This window comes from Budorcas taxicolor, chromosome X, assembly GCF_023091745.1.
Source record: "Budorcas taxicolor isolate Tak-1 chromosome X, Takin1.1, whole genome shotgun sequence".
NCBI lineage: Eukaryota > Metazoa > Chordata > Mammalia > Artiodactyla > Bovidae > Budorcas > Budorcas taxicolor.
Window position 1 is genome coordinate 86129865 of NC_068935.1, and position 12626 is coordinate 86142490.

The 12626-nt window shown below is 48.0% G+C and overlaps 2 pseudogenes; one reads left to right on the forward strand and one right to left on the reverse strand.

Annotated features, from left to right (window-relative positions):
* Positions 1-1666: 1666 nt before the first annotated feature.
* Positions 1667-7859, reverse strand: LOC128069554 (CXXC-type zinc finger protein 1-like; annotated as a pseudogene).
* Positions 7860-9079: 1220 nt separating this feature from the next.
* Positions 9080-12626, forward strand: part of LOC128069555 (protein fem-1 homolog A-like) — a 35879-nt pseudogene continuing 32332 nt past the window's right edge.

Genomic DNA, 12626 nt, shown 5'->3' on the forward strand with positions numbered 1-12626 from the left:
GCTGCATTAGAAAAAAGTGTATATTTTCAAATGCTTTACTACTATAATAGACTGGAAAACAAAATTAATAAAGCTAGGAATTCAATTCAAGAAAGAACAAAATGGAGCAAACACAAAAAAGGAAACAAAACAAAAAAGTGGCAATTAATAAAATGAAAGTTTACATAAATATAAACATAGGGAGTATAATTAAAACTAAAATTTAATCTTATAATTATTTATATGGATTAGCTCCTGGAAAATATGATCAAGTTAAAGAAAAAAAACACACACACAATACTGGGAATAAAGAAAGGAGATATGGCACCAGATAGGTAGGGCATTGGTGGTGGTGGTGGTTTAGTCGCTAAGTCATGCCCGACTCTTGTGACTCCATGGACTGCAACCTGCCAAGCTCCTCTGTCCATGGAATTCTCCAGGCAAGAAGACTGGAGTGGGTTGCCATTTCCTTCTCCAAGGTAGTGCATTAGATAACTGATACACTAGTTATGGTGGAATACGAGGTGTAAGTCTAGAGCAACATCCTGAAAAATTTAGGTGAAATATCTGAGTCCATTCAGAAAAAACAATAGTGAAAATTACAACAACAACAACAAAATCTCTGAGGGTCTAGTGAATATAAAAAGAACAGGAAGAGTGGTTGAAGTCTCTCATTTGAGTCATACGAGTTCCCACAGGCAGCCTTACTGGATACACCTCCACTGGCCTGGCAGGGCCTTGCAAAGGCAGATATAGCAGAGGTCCCAATCCTCTTCTGGCAACCCTACAGGCATTAGGTAGACAGAGCCAGCTGGGAAGAGTAGACCCAGAGAAGGGTAGTGGGAATAGGAGAACAAGACAAGATCAGAGGTGGGGGCTGGGGGGGGGATGTGCATAGACCAGGACTGCACTGACAGGGGCCAAGGCTGACGGAAGGGCTGGGACCTCATGGTATGTTGAGGGGTGGGACAAGATGGGCAGGGGCAAGGGCCCGATTGCATTGAACCTTGAACTCTCCTCAGTGTCCCAACATGGACTCATCACCTTTTCCCTCCATTGCAACATTTTTCCAGCATCTCTGGCCCGGGGAATGCCAACAATTATACAGAAGTTGGTCAAAGTGCACTAATCAGGTGACAATGACAGACCTGATGGCCCGGGAGGGGGGACTCAGGGTCACTGGTACCCACTTTGTAACCTCACCTCTCCCTTGACAGAAAAGGACAAACTGAGCTGAGTGTGCAGCACTTCTCAGCCAACTGCAAATGGGCCTGCCAGCCAAGTAAAGCTGCACTGTCCCCCACCACCATTGGAGGTTTGGAATTGGGTTTGTGGGCACAGAGACTGGATTAGGGGCCACCAGGAGATATTAAAATGTCTTGCTAATCTCAAGTTTCTAAACAAAACTCAGGCCAGTGGGAGATGAGCACAGGGCAGATCCTTTGGCCCTGCTCAGATTCAGGAAAGAGAGAGACAGGGGATAAGAGAAAGGACAGAAGTGGGGAAATTTTAAAGACCAGTCCACCTTAAGGAGGCGTAGAGATAGGATACTAAATGGGGAACAGAGAAGCACAGAGAAACTTTGAGATGCCCTGAGAAAGACATGGTTAGAGGAATAGGTGTGTGAGAAATTCGTAGTGTCTCCCTTGCACCAAGTATTGGGCATAGGACCTCAGTTGAGCAGAGCTCAGCTGTCTACTCTGAAGCGTCGGTCAGTGCTGAGTGGATCATGCTGGACTGCTTGGTGAAGCATCAGGGTCAGCAGCCCTGTCCGATTCATCGTGGCTTTGCACACCTTGTGCGCCTGCTCAACCAGCTCGTGCAACTGTGGAGGGTAAGTGTGAGAAGGGGCTTCTAGGATCCCATGCTGCCCCTCAGCCACACTCAGCCTTGTAACCGACCGCACGAACATGCTCTAGGTCCACCTCGGCACGCCTCAGCTTCTCCCAGCAATAGTGGAGTTTGCAAAGGCCTTTGGGAGAGATGACAGAAATCATCAGTGACCTCAATGACATTGTGCACTAGTGGACAACCGCACACCTCATCATCTGGAACCTGTGGGCAGAAAGAATGATGATGAGGTATGGAGGGGGTGGCTATGGAGGGGGATCAGGCAGGTAAAATGAGAGAAAGAGGGGGATTGGAGGGCAGTCAGGCAGAAGGAGAGGGATGGGAAGTGAACTAGCAGGAAAGAAGAGAGGAATTCAGTAATTACTAGGTAAAGAAGAAGGGGTCAAAGGGGGTATGATCAAGCATGGAGGATGGAGGAAGAAGTTAAGCTGGGATGTAGGAAAGAGTGTGATCGGGTAGGATGGATGGAAGAGTAGAAAGAGATCAAACAGGAAAGAGAGGAGGGATGGAGGGGAGGTCTGACAGGGAGAAGTACATGAACGTGAGTGACAGTCGCCCAGTCATGTCCAACACTTTGCGATCCCACAGAATTTTCTAGGCCAGAAGAGTGGAATAAGTAGCCTTTCCCTTCTCCAGGGGATCTTCCCAAACCAGGGATTGAACCCAGGTCTCTTGCATTGCGGGTGGATTCTTTACTAGCTGGACCACAGTAGATGAATGGAGGTTGGTAAAACATAAAGGAGGTGAGGAATGGGGTCAGGAGTGTGGAGGGATGAGGGCTGATCAAACAAAGAAGGAGGGATTTTGGAGATGAGAAGCAGGGAGAATGACTGGGGAAGTGAGGCAGGAAGAATAAAAAAGAAATGAAGGGAAGTCAGAAATTCAAAAGAGAGGAATTGAGGGTGTCCTTTCAGGGATGGTTGGGGTGGAATGTCAGGCAGGGGCTGGGAGAAGAAAGCAGATGGGCCAGCAAGAAGACAGGAGGAACAGGGGATGATTATACTGAGGAGCAGAGGAATGGAGGCTAGACAGGCAGAAGGAGAGAGACAGGCAGAAAGAGAAATGTTGGGGGGTGTGGTCAGGCAAGGAGCTTATCAATAAACAGCAGCCACACAGAAAGAAAAGTGAGACTAGAAGATGACTGAGTAATAAGGTGGGGGAGTGTAGGGGAGGTCAGAAAGAGAGGAGGGGACCCACTGAGATTGGTCAGTAGGTATGAAAGCAGTCAGGCAGAGGGAAGAAGGAATAGGAGGCAATTCAAGCACGGAGAACCAGACAAAGAAGGTGGTCAGGTAGGGAGGAGGGGGGCTGGGACTGAAAGCTCATGAGATAGAGAAGAAAAAGTCTCACCTTGGGGTCCATTGAGTGCTCGGGGCGGGAGTTGCTTACAGTACCTGTTACTCTGTGGGTTGTAAACATCACAGAAGAGCCTTGTGGCTCTGGGGAGAGATTGAAAGTGAGGTGCTAAAGATGAAGAGGAGGGTGGTTTCACCCTGAACTCAGGCCACACTTTCTCCCAATCCCACCCAAGTGGGCTTCTCTGGTGGTGCCTCATACAAACCCTGCCCCAAATTCACCCACTTTTGCCTCTGAGCCCACCCACATCCTGCCCTTGATCTTGCCCACCCTGCCCCTGATCCTGTCCACATCATGCCTCTGAAGCTTCAGCTTCATCACCAGTCCTTCCAATGAATATTCAGGGATGATTTCCTTTAGGATTCACTGGTCTGATCTCCTTGTAGACCAAGGGGCTCTCAAGAGTCTTCTGCAGTATGAATATTTACCAGAAAAGGCAAGCATAGATTAGCCTCCGGGCAAGTTGTTGAAACTTGTGGTTCATCAGTTTCCACCTCCAGGATTCCCTCAGTCAGTTGACTTTGAGACTTTTGCCTATTATTCCCTAGCTGAGGGTTTCATCCTGGGCTTTCCTGATGCTCTTGTTCCTGCAGGGTCTGCATTCTCAGGAGTCTCTTTCTCCAGTCCGGCTTTCAGTGTCTTGGCATAATGTAATAATGACATACAGTTTTCCCACTTAACTTGGCTCCCTTCACATGTTGTCCAGAGGAGGGGTTCTTCCCTTAAAAAGTAGTTGTAACCAATCTGATCACACGGAGCACAGCCTTGTCTAACTCAATGAAACTAAGCCATGCCGTGTGTGGCCCCCAAGACAGGAGGGTCATGGTGGAGAGGCCTGACAGAATGTGGTCCACTGGAGAAGGGAATGGTGAACCACTTCAGTATTCTTGCCTTGAGAACCCCATGAACAGTATGAAGAGGCAAAATGATAGGATACTGAAAGGGGAACTCCCCGGGTCGGTAGGTGCCCAATATGATACTGGAGATCAGTGGAGAAATAACTCCAGAAAGAATGAAAGGATGGAGCCAAAGCAAAAACAATACCCAGTTGTGGATGTGACTGGTGATCGAAGCAAGGTCCGATGCTGTAAACAGCAGTGTTGCATAGGAACCTGGAATGTCAGGTCCAAGAATCAAGGCAAGTTGGAAGTGGTCAAACAAGAGGTGGCAAGAGTGAACGTCAACATTCTAAGAATCAGCAAACTAAAATGGACTGGAATGGGTGAATTTAAATCAGATGACCATTATATCTACTACTGCAGGCAGGAATCCCTCAGAAGAAATGGAGTAGCCATCATGGTCAACAAAAGAGTCCAAAATGCAGTACTTGGATGCAATCTCGAAAACGACAGAACGATCTCTGTTCGTTTCCAAGGCAAACCATTCAATATCACGATAATCCAAGCCTATGTCCCAACCAGTAGCACTGAAGAAGCTGAAGTTGAACAGTTCTATGAAGACCTACAAGACCTTTTAGAACTAACACCCCAGAAAGATGTCCTTTTCATTATAGGTCCTGGAATGCAAAAAGTAGGAAGCCCAGAAACACCTGGAGTAACAGGCAAATTTGGCCTTGGAGTACGGAATGAAGCAAGGCAAAGGCTAATAGAGTTTTGCCAAGAGAACCCACTGGTCATAACAAACACTGTCTTCCAACAACACAAGAGAAGACTCTACACATGGACATCACCAGATGGTCAACACCAAAATCAGACTGATTATATTCTTTGCAGCCAAAGATGGAGAAGCTCTATACAGTCAGCGAAAACAAGACCGGGAGCTGACTGTGGCTCAGGTCATGAACTCCTTATTGCCATATTCAGACTTAAATTGAAGAAAGTGGGGGAAACCACTAGACTATTCAGGTATGACCTAAATCAAATCCCTTATGGTTATATAGAGGAAGTGAGAAATAGATTTAAGGGACTAGATCCGATAGAGTGCCTGATGAACTATGGACAGAGGTTCGTGACATTGCACAGGAGACAGGGATCAAGACCATCCCCATGGAAAAGAAATGCAAAAAAGCAAAATGGCTGTCTGAGGAGGCCTTACAAATAGCTGTGAAAAGAAGAGAAGTGAAAAGCAAAGGAGAAAAGGAAAGATGTTCGCATCTGAATGCAGAGTTCCAAACAATAGCAAGGAGAGATAAGAAAGCCTTCTTCAGTGATTAATGCAAACATAGAGGAAAACAACAGAATGGGAAAGACTAGAGATCTCTTCAAGAAAATTAGAGATACCAAGGGAACATTTCATGCAAAGATGGAGTTGATAAAGAACAGAAATCGTATGGACCTAGCAGAAGCAGAAGATATTAAGAAGAGGTGGCAAGAATACACAGAAGAACTATTTAAAAAAGAGCTCCATGACCAAGATAATCACGATGGTGTGATCACTCACCTAGAGCCAGACATCCTGGAATGTGAAGTCAAGTGGGCCTTAGACAGCATCACTACGAACAAAGCTAGTGGAGGTGATGGATTCCAGCTGAGCTAATTCAAATCCTGAAAGATGATGCTGTGAAAGTGCTGCACTCGTTATGCCAGCAAATACGGAAAACTCAGCAGTGGCCACAGGAATGGAAGAGGTCAGTTTTCATTCCAATCCCAAAGAAAGGCAATGCCAAAGAATGCTCGAACAACGCACAATTGCACTCATCTCACACGCTAGTAAAGTAATGCTCAAAATTCTCCAAACCAGGCTTCAGCAATATGTGAACCATGAACTTCTGGATGTTCAAGATGGTTTTAGAAAAGGCAGAGGAACCAGAGATCAAATTGCCAACATCTGCTGGATCATTGAAAAAGCAAGAGAGTTCCAGAAAATCATCTATTTCTGCTTTATGGACTATGCCAAAGCCTTTGACTGTGTGGATCACAATAAACTGTGGAAAATTCTGAAAGAGATGGGAATACCAGACCACCTGATCTGCCTCTTGAGAAAGCTACATGCAGGTCAAGAAGCAACAGTTAGAACTGGACATGGAACAACAGACTGGTTCCAAATAGGAAAAGGAGTATGTCAAGGCTGTATATTGTCACCCTGCTCATTTAGCTTATATGCAGAGTACATCGTGAGAAACGCTGGGCTGGAAGAAGCATAAGCTGGAATCAAGATTGTCGGGAGAAGTATCAGTAACTTCAGATGTGGAAATTACACTACCCTTTTGGCAGAAATCAAAGAAAAACTAAAGAGACTCTTGATGAAAGTGGAAAAGGAGAGTGAAAATCTGGCTTAAAACTCCACATTCGAAAAATGAAGATTATGGCATCTGGTCCTATCAGTTCATGGCAAATAGATGGAGAAACAATGAATACGGTGAATGATTTTATTTTCTTAGGATCCAAAATCACTGAAGATGGTGACTGTAGCCACAAAATTCAAAGATGCTTGCTCCTTGGAAGAAAAGCTATGACAATCCAAGAGACCATATTAAATATCAGAGACATTACTTTGCCCACAAAGGTCCATCTAGTCAAAGCTATGGTTTTTCCAGTAGTCATGTATGGATGTGAGAGTTGGACCATAAAGAGAGCCGAAGGGCAGGGAATGAATGCTTTTGAACTCTGGTGTTGGAGAAGACTCTTGAGAGTCCCTTGAACTGCCAGGAGATCCAACTAGTCAATCCTAAAGGAAATGAATCCTGAACATTCATTGGAAGGACTGAAGCTGCAGCTGAAGCTCCAATACTTTGGCCACCTGATGCGAATAACTGACTCATTAGAAAAGACTCTGTTGCTGGGAAAGATTGAAGGCTGTAGGAGAAGGGGACAACAGAGGATGAGATGGTTGGATGGCATCACTGACTCGATGGACATGAGTTTGAGCAAGCCCCGGGAGTTGGTGATGGACAGGGAAGCCTGGCATGCTGCAACCCATGGGGTTACAAGCAGTCAGACAGGACTGAGGGACTGAACTGAGTTCCAGCTTAGAGCCAGGCCCTGAGGCTAAGCTCCCAGGGTGATAGATCACCATCTTCTTTGGTGTTTATATTTCAAGGAGATGGCTCCTAGTCCCAAAGAAAATTACTCTGGGTTGTTTTGCTGACAGAAGGCTTATTTACCCTTATAAGATTTACATATGTATCCAAGGGGCAGAGGAAGGGTTTACAAATACCAGTTTTCTCCAGGAAATATTCTAAGAAAAGGGAAGGAGGAAAAGGTCTCTTTCTCTTACAGCAACAGAGAAGATTCCATTTTTTTAAAAAATGGCTGTGAGTTTTAAAAGGCTGTGAGTTTCCTAAGCCTGAGTTCCCACAGAGGTGTCGCAGATCATCCTCGACAAATGCCTGCATGTGCACCGAGTTGCCTTACAGGAAAGGACCCTGAGCATGAGCAACCTGCTGCCTAAGAGCAGCCTGGAAACCAGCCTTGGAGTCATTTGCTGTAAGCACAAGCCTGAGAAATGCCAGGGAAAGAGTACTTGGGGCCTTGCTTTCCTGTCACACTCAGCAAGATGTGTAGGAGCACAAGAGACCCATAGAGGAGTGTCTTCAAGTCCAGTGGGACAGTAAAGAAGGCCTAGGCAGTGCCATCAGTCTGTGCTGTGTGTTCATTTACAGCCACAGAGTCTCGAATGGCCAGGGCCACCGGAGCGACACACATTCCATTGGCGGAAGTCCACCGTGAGCCTGTACCCCCTGCTAGTTTTTTCCACCGGCCATACTGGGCCATTATACTGATGCTTTACTGTCGTAATCTACCTGCCGCATTTTAGTCTTAGTCAAGGCCGTGACTTCTCTTTGTCCTCCAGGGAGTCTCTGCTGTTTCCCTTCAGACACCTGGGAGAGGATAGGGAGATGGGTTAGGGAGTGAATTGCACACTCTGCTGTTGTCTCTCTGCACGCGGCAGTCGCTCAGTCGGAGAATTCCCTTTGGTCTTTATCCAGCATTCCTAGAACAAGCATGCAAAACACTGTCCCAGGGAAGTATTAGGTCGTGGAAGCAACAAGGACAGTTCTGTTGACCCTTGAACAATGTAGGGGTTAGGGGCACCAACACCCGTCTGAGTCAAGAATCCAAGTATAACTTTAGACTCTCCCAAAACTTAACTACTAATAGTCTACTGTTGACAGGCAGCCTTATGGTTAACATAAACAGTTGATTAACACATATTTTGTATGTTATATCCGTTACCTGGGCAATAGTGGTAAAGAATCCGACTGCCAGGGTAGGAGACGAACAAGATACGTGGGTTTGATCCTTGGGTGGGGAAGATCCCCTGGAGGAGGAAATGGCAACCCACTCCAGTATTCTTGCCTGGGAAATCCCATGGACAGAGGAGCCTGGCAGGCTACACTCCATGGGACCACAGAGAGTCAGACACAACTGACAATGCACACCCACTCATGCCTTATATACTGTATTCTTTTAAAAAAAATAATTGTATTTGTTTTGTGTTGGGGGGTGCTGTGCTAAGTCTTTGTTGCTGCATGGGGGTATTCTCTAGTTGCGATGTGTGGGGTCTACTCTCTAGTGGCGAGCCACACCCTTCTCATTGTGGTGGCTTCTGTTGTTGTGGATCACAGCTTCTAGGGTGTGTGGGCTCAGTGTTGAAGCTCTGAGGCTCTAGAACACTGCCTCAATAGTTGTGGCACACGTGGGTTTATTTGCTCCGCAACACATGGGATATTCTCAGATCAGGGATGGATACAGTCATTCCAGAATTGCCAGGCAGATTCTTTACCACTGAGCCACCAGGGAAGCCCCTAAATACTGTATTCTTAAGGTAAGCCAGAGAAAAAAATGTTATTAAGAAAATTATTAAGGAGACACACCTAGGATGGCAGCAGGAGAGATGGTGAAATTTGCAGTCTGCCCCTCCGGGCTCTAGTCCTCGGTCCCCAGTCCCCTCAACCCTTCGGCGGCCAGTCCATGTCCTGGCAGAGGTCCAAATGGTAGACCTCTAAACCACCGTATACAACACAGTCCATGTTGACAAGCTTCAGATGCTTCAGAGGCTGCCTAGCAGTCAGAGCAGGAAGGAGCTGGACGAGCTGACATGCTAGTTGGCCAGCGGGGGACAGGGGTGGGGGGTTAAGGTGGGGACACTGCTTGTCATCACCTCCCATTGCAGCCACCTAGATGTGGTTGAGTACCCAGTGGACCGGAGCGGCGCCAGCATGGATGCCGGCGGCTCCATACACTTCAATGACGAGAGCATCGAGGGCACACAGCTGCTGTGGGCTGCCTCGGCAGCTGATCACCTGGGTGCGGAGCCTGCTGTGCCAGGGGGTCTTGGTGAGCCACAAGAATCACAGCCAGAATGGCTTCACTCTTGCACATGGTAGTGGACATAGGCCACAAACGAGGGCCACTTCTAGGTGGGCAGATTCCCTTCCCTCCAGGTGGTCAAGGTACACTCAACTGTGGGGCTGACCCAGAGAGCTGGGACTTTGCTAACAACACGCCAGTGCACATTGCAAAGCAGAACAACTGCCTGGGGATCATGAATGCCCTGATAGAGGCGGGGGCCCACATGGATGCCATCAGATCTTTCAAGAAGACAGTCTACGAGCCGCTGCATGAGAAGCTGCTGGCCAAGAGTACCATTCAGCCCTTCAACTATGTGACCCAGTAGTGCACTGACTTGCACCCTGGACAAGAACAAGAACCCATACAAGGGCTTCACTCCCTAAGAGCTGGAAGCTTTCATCCAGCTGCACGGAAAAGTGTGGGAGAGGAAAACCCAGGATGGGCGGGGCCCACACCTGTCCCCGCCCTCTCTAGGGAACACTTGTGGTGGCTGGAAACCAGGGAAGAGCTCATGGGCCTCCACACCTGTCCCCGCCCTCTCTAGGGAACACTTGTGGTGGCTGGAAACCAGGGAAGAGCTCATGGGCCTCCGTGGCCCGCTCCCCTCATCAGGCAGAGGGGCCAAGAATCAATGAGCTCTTGGTGGTAGAAGCTTCCAGACCACGTGCTCAGAGAACTGACATTCTATAGGAGTCCACGCACTCATCCTCCACAAGAAGATGCTCAACCTCCCACATGTCCTGTCTGCCTGAGTTTCAGAGAATCTTGCCTCTGACCTGGGGCAGAGAGATTGAAACCATTGCCTTCCTCCCCTACTAGAAACACATGTAGAAGCTGAGAGTTGGGTTCAGCCTCTACCTCTGACGTATCAGAAAGGATAGACCCAGCCACCCAGGGCAGTGTTAGAACTGCGGCCCCTGAGAGGGCAAAGTGGGAGAATCCACCTTTCCAGCACATTCTCACCTGCTCCTTCTGCCCTGCTGTGGGTCCAACTCTCTGCCCACAAGCCACCAGCCCCTTGGGTAGCTTTTGTGATTTGGTGTTCTGTTTATTTACCTGGGGGAGGGGAGTTAGTGCTCACCAGGTGGCTCTGTGGTAAAGAATCCACCTTCAATGCAAGAGACACAGGAGATGCCAGTTCGATCCCTGTGTCGGGAAGATCCCCTGGAGAAGGGAATGGCCAGTCACTCCAGTATTCTTGCCTGGAGAATACCATGGAGAGAGGAGCTTGGTGGGCTATAGTCCATGGTGTCGCAAAGAGTTAGATGCGACTGTGCACGTACAAGCACGGGCAGCTTACAGCTGTGGTGCAAGAGGTTTTGCTGCCATACACTTAAAAAAAAAAGAGATTTTGGTGTCAGGCTCCCTAAGTTCATTTCACACAACAAGGGTTTTATCTTGCCTGAGACAGCCACGGCCAGCTAGAGTGAGCTATATTTTGTGACAAGTTCATGAAGGTCCCCCAAACGAGGGTGAACATACATTTCTGAACACTTCACTCACTTGCCTTTTACTTGGGCTGCCCTACTTCCCATTCTCACTAGAAAGAGAAGTCGTTTTCCAAAGGAGGACCAGGCCAAATACCAAAGGAGCTGGGCTTGCCAGCCACTTCTGACTCAACAAGAGCTATTAATAGTTTGGTTGCTTTGGAGTTTGATTTTCACAGTTTCTGAGTTCAAACTGCAGGTCACCTCTGCCTCACAAATCACACAAGTGGGCACAGGTGTGTGGCGAACGATCCACTTGGAAACCAGGATCCAGGTGACCCTGAGATAATTCCAAGTATTGACACACCATTAACCCACTGAGCCAGATAGATAAGATGGTGGATGTCTGGAACAGGTTGTCGACTACAGTGGTACAAAATCTTGGTCTCCCATCACTGGGGGTGGGGAGGGCGATCAAGTGCTCCTTCTAGAGAACCTGCCCCTGAGAGACTGTCAGGTGTGGGGGGTATCCTCCATGTGCCCTGGCCGCCAGCAGGAGAGTGGTTTTGGCCCGTTGGGAAAGCAGTGAGGAACAGAAAGGGACTGGAGCCGCCACCCCTACAGCTCAGGAAAGAGGCCATTCCCACTCTGCGCCTCTCCTGCAGGCTTATCTCAGGGCAGATACCCAGAAGACTCCAGAAGCCACAGTGGGTGCCTAGATGTTCTGTCCCTCCAAGGGAACTAAGTCTCGTTTAGATTTGCAGTGTTAGCACAGTCTTTATTTACAAGACCAGGTGTTGCCTTCTGTCAAGGCAGGGAACACCATCACCGTCCCTCCAGAAGCCTGGAATAAAGAAACAAGGCAGTGTCCCCCCAAAAAAATCCATGAGGAAGAGAAAATACATTCACAGTACTGACCTATATTTATTGATAGTGTAAGTTTATGTCATCTGTTTACAAGAGGAATTATCTGTCAGTACCTTTATCCACATTGTTTTATATGATACAAAACACTATAGATGTTTCACATTTTATCAACACTAGATATCAAAAATGAAAAGAGGAGAACAAGATAGCAGAGGAGTGGGTGGGCATGGAGTACATCTCTCTCCATGGATACATCAGGAATACACCTTCAGACACAGTAGCACATGCAGAACACCAGCTGAGAGCGGACAGGAGGACCTGACCAGCAGAAAAGAATATATAGACCCACGCAAAACTCGGTAGGATGAAGGAACTAGGGGGAGAAACAGAAGTGTTAGTAGGATTGGACCTGCCCTCAGCGGGTGGGGGAACTGAAGCAGGGGTCCAATCCCCACATTAGGGCAACTGTCTGAGTCAGAGGAGACTTTTAAGGCTGAGAGTGAACCAGCTGATCTGTGGCAGCCTAAATGGAAGGAGAATTATACAGTCCTTGCCAGAGCCATACATATCCTGGACAGGGACGCAGGTCCCCTGGAAGGTGCTCGGCTGGGAGCTGGAGTTTAGGGATTGTGGAGCAATCCAAGGGCGAGGGCTGCTGTTGACCACAGAGAGAGTGATCGAGGGAAGAGATTGTGGTGGGAAATGCCTGTGGAGGAAAGCCGGGCAGCCTTGGAAGCAAGGCAATACTGCTGAGTCACGCATAGGGAGTAGAGCCACCACCATAGCCTCTCTCTCCCCACTCGCCAGCACCGGCAGCTGAACAATAGAGAGGCTGGCCCATCAAACACCTGACACACTGGACTACAGAGTAGGACCCCACCCAGGGTGCCCC